Genomic DNA, 12,290 nt, shown 5'->3' with positions numbered 1-12,290 from the left:
TTCAAGGAAATTGTTTCTGATATAATGGAAACAATATATGGAAAAGTAGTGTTAAATTGAAGATTTTCACTGGAAATTATTCAGATAATTTTGTGTACATGAAAACATCTCTAAATAATTGAAAAATTAAATAGAAATATTTTCTGATAAAATTAAAGTTTATCTTAACTAATATCTGTAGTGATATTGAAGATATGTGTGTTCAAATTGAAGAATTAATTGGAAAATAAGAATAGTAAAATAGTAAACATAGAAAATATACCTAGAACATTGTCCAATAACCTAGAAAAAAAATTTGATAAAATTGAAGATTTTGATGGAAAATATTTCTAAGACAATTGAAGTAATATACAGAAAATGTATTATAATTGAAGATATCAGAAGAGTTAATACAGATAAAATATTATTAGACTTATAAACTATTTCTGAACTAATTGAAAAAGGTAGTAGAAACATTCACTGAAAATATTTGTGAAAAAAAATGAAGTAGAACTTGAAATAGTGAAGGTTTATTTGAAAAATAATACAGATAAACAGGAGACATAAAAAATTCCTAAAATGATTGAAAAAATAACTAGACACACTTTCTGATAAAATTGAGGGTTTACATGTAAAACATTTCCGAGAAAATTAAAGTAATATATTGAAAAATGTGTTAAAATTGAAGAATTTGTTGGAAAATAATGTTAAAAATTGTACATAATTTTATTTTTACTGAATGACCAAGGACATAGAAAAATTTGGGATGAAAGGGAAGATTTTCATGGAATATATTCCTGATAAAGTTGAAGAAATACATAGAAAAAGTTGTGAAAGTTGAAGATTTACAAGGAAAGGGATGCTTCTAAAATGATAGAAATAAAAATATTTCTAAATTAAATAATGAGGGAATTAGAAAATTTTGATAAAATTGGAGATTTACATGGAAAATAATCCTAGCATTGGGCCTTTTTCCAGTTCCATTTAGCTTTGAATTTCATAATTTATTCATGTAAATGTCTATAGTAAGCTCCGTTTTTGAGACATGTTGAGCACAGTGTCACTGTCCATAGTGAGGAGGAGCAGACATATGAGCAGTGGGAGCAGTGGTGGTTGGTCCTCCCTAGAGCTGCATGGGAAGCGTCGGCCAGGTATAGCCAGATGTTTGCACCTGTGAGGTCCCTTGTGGTGCTCCTCACTTGCTAGATCAGGCCGTGACCTCTGAATAACTTCACTATCAGGGCTGAATCTGCTCAAAATACTAGGACCAGGGGCTTGCTTGAAGAAATGTCATGGGCAGGATGAAAAAATTGGACAGCGCTGCTTTCTCTGAAATCTTCTACAAGTTCTGCCCTTAGCAGTTAACACCAAGGTGTAAGATCCACCTGCAGTTAATTTTGCGGAATATTTAAAAGGCCTCTCATGTGTTGGGGAGCACTGCAATATTAAACTGAGGTGTAGAAGGTTGGATTTGGTGAAGGAAAGGTCTTACCAAGCTTAGGAAATAGTGACAGTAAGTAGCATTTAGCTGAAGGAGGATGGCCTTAAACACACCCCACAGATAGGATGCTAAGCAGGCCGGTTAGAGACTAGGATGTTAGGATTCCCATGTTCCTTCATCAGGTTTGTTTAGAAACCTGTCTCCAAACTATAACAAAGGAGACAACTGTGATGTACAACCAGCTACTTGGTACATGCTCATAACAAAAAACAGATTTGTACAGGCTGCTCAAAGTGTCAGTATTGAGTCACCACCAACATCAAGGTCTGGTGGGCCTGAAGCCCCTTTTTCTGATTGTGAAAAGCATAGATCTGTCTCATTGTGAATACTACATTGGAATTGTAAACATTTTCTGATAAACTCAATGATTTACATGGAAAATGTTTCTGATGAGTTTGAAAAAATATATAGAAAAACATGTTAAAATTGAACATTATCATGGAGATTATATAGATAAAATGAGAGGTATAAAATAATTCTAAGTTGACTGAAAGTGGAATTGCAAACATTTTCAGGTTAAGTTGAAGATTTATGTAAAAATATTTCTAATAAAATTCAAGAATATGTAGACAAACACGTTAAAATTTAATATTTCCATAGCAATTTTATAGATAAATGGTAGGTATAAAAAACCTTTCTACGTTAATTGAAGGTGGATGCCTACCATTATTTAATCTATATAATATTTTCCATGATAATCTTCAATTTTAACATATTTTTTCTAAAATTTTTTATAATTTATCAGAAATATTTTCCATGTAAAACATTAATTCAACCATAAAAGGTTCTATTGTATTTTTGAAATAATATAGCAATATTTTATGTATATCATTTTACTCTTTAACTTTCCATGAAAATTTTAAATTTTAAACTTTTTCTATACATCTCTTCTATATTATCAGAAATATTTTCCACGAAAATCTTCAATTTTATCATAAACTGTTTTTAAATCTTTTTTTTCAATACAAAAATCTATATTGGGAGACAGCCATTTGAGAAGGGAAAAAACCCTATGTTCTTGCAGACAGGAGCCTAGCATGGCTGTCCCCTGAGAGGCTCTGACAGCAACTGTGACAGATGCAGATACTCACAGCCAATCATTGCACTCAGGTCATGGATCCCTATGGAAGAGTTAGAAGAAGAATGGAAGGAGCTGTAGGGAATTCCAATAACTTAAGAAGACCAACAGTATCAGTAACCCAGACCCCTGGGAGCTCACAGCGTCTAAGCCATCCAGCAAAGAGCACACTTGGGCTTGGGCGGGACCCCAGTCACATATGCATCAGAGGACAGCATTGTCTGCATTCAGCGGGAGACTATTCACCTAATCCTTGTTTTTTTTGTGGGAATTACAAATAATCAGAGCTACGAGTTTTCTTATCAGCACTGCGTCCCTTGTGTGTCAAACGTTTGGATTTGTTTTGCCTTCATTTTCTCTAAATTCTAATCGTTTTCTCTTTAATTCACCCTTGTCCAAGTTATCATGGAGTAGGGTGTTGTTCGGTATCCATGTTGATGTGGGACTTCTCTTATTATTTCAAACCCAGCCGCAGTCTTTGTTGATGTGATAGGATGCATGGGATTATCGTCAACCTTTTTGTGTCTGTTTAGGCCTGTTTTATGAAACTGGAGCTACAAACTGAAGGTAAAAACATGGACAAGCTTTGTTTCCTGGCTTGCTCTCCTGCTTGGGCATTGCCCCATGCTCAGGTCGTTCTCTCATCCAGCTTAGGCCCACTTGATTATGAATATTGTCACACTCAGAATCATTAACAGTACCTCACACAGACATAACAACAGCCATTCTGATGAGAGCACACCCTCAACTGAGGCTCCTTCAGATGAACGTCGCTCTGACATGGAGAAATGCCGGCAGATTCACCTCTCTCCTGACTATGTGTCCTTGTTGATTGAAAAGATGATCTCTTGCTGCCCACCTGCTCTCCTAGCAGTCAACAATAACCAGCAATCTCTCCTGAACATATCAAAGAGGTCAGTGAAAGAGGCCACACTCACCCAACACTCTATAAATCTAGACATAAAACTGTAACACAGGAATAACAGCCTGGTCTACAAAGTGAGTTCGAGGACAGCCAGGGCTATAGAAAAAAATCTGTCGCAAAACAAACAAACAAACAAACAAGCAGACAAACCATGAGGTTTGTTTATGGCTAAATGCTTGGATCAGGGAAAATGCTTGAAGCTCCCTTAAACAGATGATAGGTAATAGACAACCTCAGATGAAAAGCCAGACATGTAAGGCAATCGTTGTTGAACACTATTATTATCCAGACAATTTTCATCAGTGGCAAATTAGAGAAAAAACACACAGTTGGATTAGTATACAATTTCTAGATAAGCCTATCTCAAATCATAGTGAAAATGAATCTTTCTCTGTATATAGAAAGGGTAATTAATAGAATGTCCTGATGAAGGCTGTCAGCCAAGGGAAGTTAAATATATCAGAAACTGGTTAATATCACGTTGCAGGATCTTACAGGGAATACTTAAGAAATAATTACTTCTGATGCGAGTTTTAAAAAAGCAAAGTTAAACAAACCTCTTTTGTTTTGTAAAATAAAGTAGTACAAATACAAAAAACAAAAATGACCTTTCCATATATAGGTTGAAAAAGCATCTCTAGTCCAGATCAAAGGCGGGTCAGAATATCTCTAAAGATCAAGAGTAAGAAATGGTTTCTCAATTTAAAATATATGATTTAGAAACACCCCTAGGGGATTAGAGGGTTATGGTTACGATCAGAACAAGGGTTGTTATGGTAAAGATGCTTAGGAAATTAAGGAGATAAGATTAGAGATTTAGAATAAGTCACAGGGATAGGCTCAGGGTTAGGTTCAAGATGGCCACCATTATTCTTCATGGTTTCACTGAATCAAAAGTTTCCCTATTTTACAAAGAAGAAATGTCAGAGTTAGGGTCAGTCTCAGGATCGTGTCAAAGGAATTGTTTGTTGTGCTGTGCGAAACCAGGTTCTATCTTTCCACTCATCTGCCTTCCTAGTCCTCTCTTTCATAATATCAAAATCTTCTTTCCAGCCCCCAATGAAAGTAGAAAGTGAGTTATCCGCATAGGCAGAATTCCCAGATGGGAAATATCATTACGTCATCATGGGGCCCAGTTCACATACAACAGAGGAGTACATATGACTCCCAACATCAGCTTTCCCAAGCTCACAGACACACTGCACCTAAAAAAATTATGTTTTTTTTTTGTTGTTTTTTTGTTTTTGTTTTTGTTTTTGTTTTTTTTTGAGACAGGGTTTCTCTATGTAGCCCTGGCTATCCTGGAACTCACTCTGTAGACCAGGCTGGCCTCAAACTCAGAAATCTGCCTGCCTCTGCCTCCCAAGTGCTGGGATTACAGGCGTGCGCCACCATGCCCGGCTAATTATTATGTTTTTTAAAGAATGGCAGCAAATGTCCTTGATATTAGTTAGTCGTTGTTGATCAATTCATTACCTACTCTGAGGTCAGAACACACCTCATCCCACCCCAGGCTCTGAAGAGCGTCTTTAAAAGCATCAGCCTAGACAGGTGATGCACGCATACACTGCCACCACCACACACTCATCACTGGGCACTTGTAAACCAGGACACTGCAGTGAGCTCCACCCAACCTAGAAGACGTAGTGAGTTCTAGGGCAGCCCTAGACTACACAGTAGGATCCTGTCTCAAAACACTCAAGTTTATAAACATCACACCCTACATGTGTGCTACTCAAACGACTCCAGTTTGAGAACAAAGATTGCAGGCAACATTTAGAAATTACAGCAAGTTACTTCAACGCAGAAACCTCGGGATCCGGGACTTGGACACCTTTATCAGAGGGAATATTAAATAACACTGGGCAACATTACTGCTTTACAGTGATAACTGCAAACACAGTCAATAAAAAATAAGGGCAAAATTTTAGCCACTGAGCTAATGGCTTGGCTGCTGTAGTTTCCACCCTTCTAAACCCCTCTCGAATCCCTTTCTTTTCAACAAAACAGTAGGACAGCAAGAGCAGGTTTTGCACTTAGCAGTTGCCATGTGTTCTCAGTTCTCAGGTGGCTCTCAGTGTTGGTCTACATCCTACCATATTTAAAAAGAACATGGACAACCAAGCAGTGGTGGAATACACCTTTAATCCGAACACTGGGGGGGGGGGGGAGAAACAGGCAGATATCTTGTGTGTTCGAGGCCAGACTGGGCTACAAAACTATAGTTAGAAACAGCTAGGGCTAATGATGAAACCCTGTCTCAAAAAAAAAAAAAAAAAAACAAAAAAAAAAAACAAAACATAAAAAACAAACAAACAAACAAAAAACCCCCCAAAAACAAAAAACAAAACAAAAACAACAACAACAACAACAAAAACAAGCAAACAATCCACCTTGACAAGCATGCAAAATGTCCCACCTGTCTCAAACATGCTCCAAGTTCATCCACTTACCCATCCATGGAGGACCCACCCATATCATCTTCCCCCACAGCCTCATCTCACCCTGACAAATCAACAGCACTTTAATTCCCTGCAAGCTCACTGCCTGATGACTTAAGACTGAGCTTTAGGATTCACACTTCTGTATTTGATTGCAAGGTAAATCCCATTTCCAAATGTGTTGTTTTTTTAATAAAAATTAAGGTTTAAGTTTGCAAATCAAAGCCTATTTATTGCTTGTCTATTGCGGAGGGCTTTAAGGGGGAAAAAGTCAAAACTTGTACATCTTTGTCTTTTCTAGACATCAGAGACATTCACTCATTATTATTATTATTTTATGTTAGTTCTCAATGTTGAGAGGAGAGGCTAGCCTAATTCCTGTGAGAAATTTAATTTTGGGGTCAGACTACATTTTAAATGCACTGCTGTTATTTTTAAAATATATGCATACATACTTGAATAAGGCTCAGCCTAAGCTTTCCATATAACCATGCCCTGAGCACTCGGTAACTTATTAGATGCCAGCCTCCCTGCCTAAAACATCAACTCCACTATCTCATTTATTTAACAAATAAACTCTCATCATCTCGGCCACACCAGGCATAAGCAGCAGCCATGACAGTTATCAAAGTGATATCTGTACCGGATAATGTTGTTGTGCAGAATCCCTAATGCCTAACACACACGTGTGATCCAGCTCAGCCCACGTTGCTGTCAGCATGGAATCCATCAGCAATTTGGGGGGAGCTGCTTTGTCTGCCATCTGTGGTAGCACAACAGGGAAAGCCATGATGACGTGATGTCAACTCACATTCCTTTCTACAGGTAGATGAACAATATCTTAGTCACCCAGAGACTTAATTCCCATCATAATTGCAAATTAAATTTCCCCAAACATGATGATCAGCACGTCACCAAAAGAGTGACAACCCTACACAGAGATGTGAAGAAGTCAACAGTGGGAGTCACTTTGGGGGAAAGAGTGGAGGTGGAGGCCATTTTTGCTCACGGTGGAAATGCCATCTGGGAAATCCATGTCACCCACACAGTCCTTAGGAAGCCATGTTTCCCTGGCAGGGCTGCCACCAGGCGCTCCCTCCACTCACGAGTCCGTTCTTGAGTCCTTGCCCTTGTTCTCATCTGTGGAGTGGGAGGGGTCATTCTAGGCTAACTAGCAATTTGCCCCTCCCAGATCAAGGGGAGAAACTGAGGTAAAGCTTATGAAGAGCTTTGATCTATGTGGAACGAAGCCACTGGGCAGCCATATTAATAACAGTAATGAAGGAAAATAGTACCCCTGGTAAGGAGGGAAATGAGAGGGGAGCAAGGGGCAGAATATGTAGGAGTCTCTAGCCCTGGCTTGTACCCACCCAGCCCCTTAACTTTTGAATGTCTATTATGTCAGGTACAGTCACACAATACATTTAAGATCTGGTGGGAAAGCTAGTGCATGCACACATTTCAATAAATAGATTTTAGAAATATAAAATATTTTAATATAAAATCTATTATTTATATTATTAATTATGTAGATTATATATTATAATATATTATATATCATTATATATTATAATTAATCTGAGAAAATGATTTCATATACTCTTGCAAGGCAAGACAGAGGACCCCAGTGTCTAGATAAATAGACCGAGCATAAGAGCCACCATGATGGTCAACCTCAATTGTCTACTTGATGAGATCTAGAGTGGCCAGGGGTGTTGTGATCATAAATAGAGAAAGAGGTGAGAGACTATGTTCTAATGGCGGCATGGGGGAAGGGCGTGCCTCAGTGGGCCCACGCCAAGGCATCCCTTCCTCCTGAGGTTACCAGACACAAGACAAGTTATAGTACAGAATAGAGTTTATTCAGGGCATGGAGAGGGGAGTCAAGAGGGTAGTAGAGGCAGAGAAAGGCAGAGAGAGGGAGAGAGTAGAGAAGCAGAGGAGGCCATGACATGTGGACAGAGGGGGGAGGGGAGAGGAAGGGACGGGAGCACAAGAAGTAGCAAGAGAGAAGCCAAGAGTAAGAGAATAAGAGAGGGGGGGCAGGAAGCCCCTTTTATAGTGCATCAGACCTACCTGGCTGTTGCTAGGTAACAGTGGGGAGGGGCATAACTGGCTGTTGCCAGGTAACAGTGGAGAGGGGCATAACTGGCTGTTGCCAGGTAACTGTGGGGTGGAACTTAGACAGAATCCTAACAAGGGGGAGGTTCCTCGGGGCATGGCTCTAAGGGACGGCCTTGGTTATCTTAACTGGTGTGGGAAGCCCCACCCACTGTGGGCGGCACCATTCCCTGGCTAGGATCCCAGGCAGTGTGTGGAAAGGGGCTGAGCAGCAGCAGGCGTTCTTTGTTCTTGGCGTCCTGATTATTTACACACCTGATGTGAGTGAGCAGCTGCTTCACACTTCAGAGTGGCATCCCCACCATGAGGGACTTTACTGTGAACCGTGAGCTGGAATAAACCTGTTCTCCTGACAGAGTATTTTATCAAACAACAGCAGTGATTAAGATTCTTGTGAATTGACCTTTATCCATTCAAGGTGGTCGCAATGAGAGGTAATGTTGTGTTTTGTTTAAATATTTTTTTATTAGATATTTTCTTATTTACATTTATTTTTTGCTTTTGTTTTTGTTTTTTGGTTTTTTTTTTTGTTTTTTTGTTTTTTTCGAGACAGGGTTTCTCTGTGTAGTCCTGGCTGTCCTGGAACTCACTCTGTAGATCAGGCTGACCTCAAATTCAGAAATCCACCTGCCTGTGCTTCCCAAGTGCTTTTTTTTAATTTTTATATTTATTTATATATTTTTATATTATATGTACATATTCTTATATTTATATTTTATTTACATTTCAAATGTTGTCCCCTTTCCTCGTTTTCCCTCTGAAAACCCTCTATCCCATCCCCCCTCCCCATGCTCACTAACCTACCCACTCCTGCTTCCCTGACCTGCTATTCCCCTGACCTGGGTCAATGAGCCTTCATGGGTCCAAGGGCCTCTCCTCTCATGGATGTCTGTCCAGGCCATCCTCTGCTTCCCATGTGGCTGGAGCCATGGGTCCCTACATGTGCACACTTCGGTTGGTGGTTAGGTCCCTGGGAGCTCTTGGGTTACTAATTGGTTAATTTTATTGATTCTCCTATGAGGATACAAACCCCTTCAGCTCCTTGGGTCCTTTCTCTAGCTCCTCCATTGTTGACCCTGTGCTCAGTTCAATGGTTGACTGAGAGCGTCCCCCTCTGTGTGTGTCAGGCACTGGCAGAGACTCTCAGGAGACACAGCTATATCAGGCTCCTGTCATCAAAACAGTTATTGGCATCAACAATAGTGTCTGGGTTTGGTACATGAGCTGGTTACTGGCCCCAATATGCTTGCATTACCCTAACTCACCCAAACTGTTATTGCAACAACACTGAAGGGAAGAGGAGGCCCTTTGTCCACAGTCCGGCTATGCTGGCAGGTCTCAAAGTAGCGACAAGATGGCTCACAAATTTGGCCAGAGTGTATGAAAAAATAAAAGAGAGAAAATAAAAGCCTTACAGCTTTTTTAGATTGTGTCATGGAGACATTTTTGACAATACACACCCATGGACCCTGAATCACTAGAAGCAAAGGCAGCAATGGCTTGAGCTTTTGTCAATCAGGGAACACCAGCTATGAAGACAAAGCCCCAGAGGGTGGAGTTCTTAGGAAAGAGTTGTCTAAGACATTTGAGGACAGTGGCAAAGAGAGTATTTAATGGAGGACAGACTGCAGAGGAGACGCAGATGGGAGGAGAGAAGCAACAGACTGGAGCCTCAATAAATGAGATGAGGGGGCCCTGAGAATCAAAAGTGCCCCCACCACAAGATCAGGGTAACCCTAAATGTGAAATGTAAATCCACCAGTTTTTGTTGATAAAATTCAACATTCCGTTTTGCTAAAACAGACAGATAGAATTTCTTCATCAGTTTACAAGTGACTTCCCAGTGGTTACAGAAACAAAACAAACATGGAGTACTTCGTAGATACCTTAAAAATTCAGACTATTTAAGACTCTGCTAAAAAAAAAAAAAAAAGCCTTACTCTGTCAACTTCAGGTGACCTTTGTTGACCTGTGGACTGCATACTCAGACCAGGGGTCCTGGCATTAGCCAATGGCCAATGTGTCACCAATTGGCACAAGCTAAGAACCACTCTATTTACACCTCAGTCACAATGGCTTCTGGGTAAAAATGATACCAGAAGGACTCATTACCAGCCACCATTCTTGAATCCCCCCAGAGTATATACTCAGCTACCCTGCTGTCGGACCCTGACCTCACTGGATGGGCCTCTGTATGACTGCTCAAATAGATGTAAGGGTAACGGGGTTCACCAATGGCAACTGCCTCATTCACGATGGACAGAGGTACGCTGGGGCAGCGGTGGTGGCAAATACTGAGAACACATGTGGAGGACCAAACCTGGCACGAATTTAGGCCCTGAAAGCTGAATTGGCAGCTCTGAAAATGTCATTTGAGCTAAGAAAGGACATTAAAGTCATTAGAGCCACTTCCTGTGGTGTTACAACACTTCCTGTTATGTTACAGTCGCTTTATATCAAGTCATAGCCACTTCCTGTGACTGTGAAGTTCACTTCCGGTCATAGAATGGGCACTTTCTCTAAAACTTGAGATAATTCCTGTGATATACACTCACTTTCGGTTAGGGCCAGTTCCTTCCTGTGACATCACAACCACTTTTGGGTGTGGCATGGACACTTCCTGTTCTTCAAATGGTCACTTCTGGTTCTGATGTGTCTGCTTCCTGTGCGTTCATAGACTTAGGCATGCCTTTCTCACTGTGGTAAGGTTATCTTTTCCCCAGGTTCAAGACACAGAGGGCTGGTGTGCCATTGCTACCTCTCATTTCCATGGGGCCATTTATAAGGAGAGGAGCATTCTGATGAGCAAGGACTAAACTCCATCCCAGAGAGCAACAAGACAGCCCAGTGGGTGAGCCCTAGAAATTGGATTCCTCATGTCCTTGATTGCACCAGACCCAGGAGAAGCCACACTCTCTGATGAGACAAATATATAATCTGGGCCAAAAAAATCTGCTGATGTCTCAGTGTTGTAAGAGATGAGGGAGGACAGCTAACTGACTACAAACTAATCTTTGAGAGAAAATGGGTCTACACAGAAAAAAGGGAAGAAATCAGAGACTTTCTAGCGTTCATTGGAAATGAATATGCAACATGCACAATCTCATGGAACACAAAGAAAATGAAAGTGGAGCTAAAAGAAAGTTCACAGCACAAAATGCCTACATGAAAAAATTGGAGAACTGCCATGCTGGCAATTTAACAGCTTGTTTTAAAGGATACAACAAAAAGAAGTGAGGGAGCAAAGAAAACGAGGAGGAGGCATCAAGTAAGTTTCACGTGGGGGATGAAATCGATAAAATAGAAGGAGAACAATTCAAAGAATTAATGAAACATGGTGTTAGTCTTTTGATCCTTTTATTAGACAAGATAAACAAACCTTTATTAAAAGATAAATAATATACAAATTAATGAAATCTACAATGAAATTGGTGATTAAATAACAAACAATGAAGAAATCCAGAGAATGGTAAAGACATAGTTTTAAAAAAGGTCTACTCCACCAAATTGGAAACTATAAAAGAAATGGATAATTTCCTCAATAGATTCCACATACCAAAATTAAACTAAGAAAACCAACTTAACCAGGCATAAACATAAAGGAAAACAGAATTTGTTAAAAATACGCCACCAATATGACCCCACATCTTTGAGTTTTAGGGTATAATCCTACTAGATTTTCAAAGTGGATTTAACAAGAATTCGGTGTATTCAACAATATATAAACAAAATAAATGCAAGTAAATGTATTTTCTGAACCCCTGATTACTCATATATCTGGTCAGGAAAGACTGAGCAATAAAAGAGAATTACAGAAAAATTATCCCTAAAACCATAGTTTCAAAAATACTTAAAAGATAAAACAAATAAAATAAAATATAAAACACATCATAAGATCATCCACCATTAACAGTGAGGAAGGCTTCATTCTAGAAACAGTGATGGTTCAACAAAATGGGATTAAAGTGTAAGAAAAACCAAGAACTGATCATCTCATGAGGTAATGTAAAATTCTCTGACAATATTCAACACCACTTCAGGATAAAATTCTTGGAGTTCTGCTGCTTACTGGGGCTGGGACATGGCTCCTTCTATTCCATTATCAGCAGCTTTCAATATTTCAAATATATCACTGCCTAATCTTGGCTTTCCTAGAACTTGCTTAGAGATCTACCTTGATCTCAAAGATCTGCATGACTCTGTCTCGTGAATGGTGGGTTAAAAAGCATGTAACACCTTGCCTGG

The sequence above is a fragment of the Apodemus sylvaticus genome, chromosome 22 (genome assembly GCF_947179515.1).
Source record: "Apodemus sylvaticus chromosome 22, mApoSyl1.1, whole genome shotgun sequence".
NCBI lineage: Eukaryota > Metazoa > Chordata > Mammalia > Rodentia > Muridae > Apodemus > Apodemus sylvaticus.
This window is presented reverse-complemented; position numbering follows the sequence as displayed.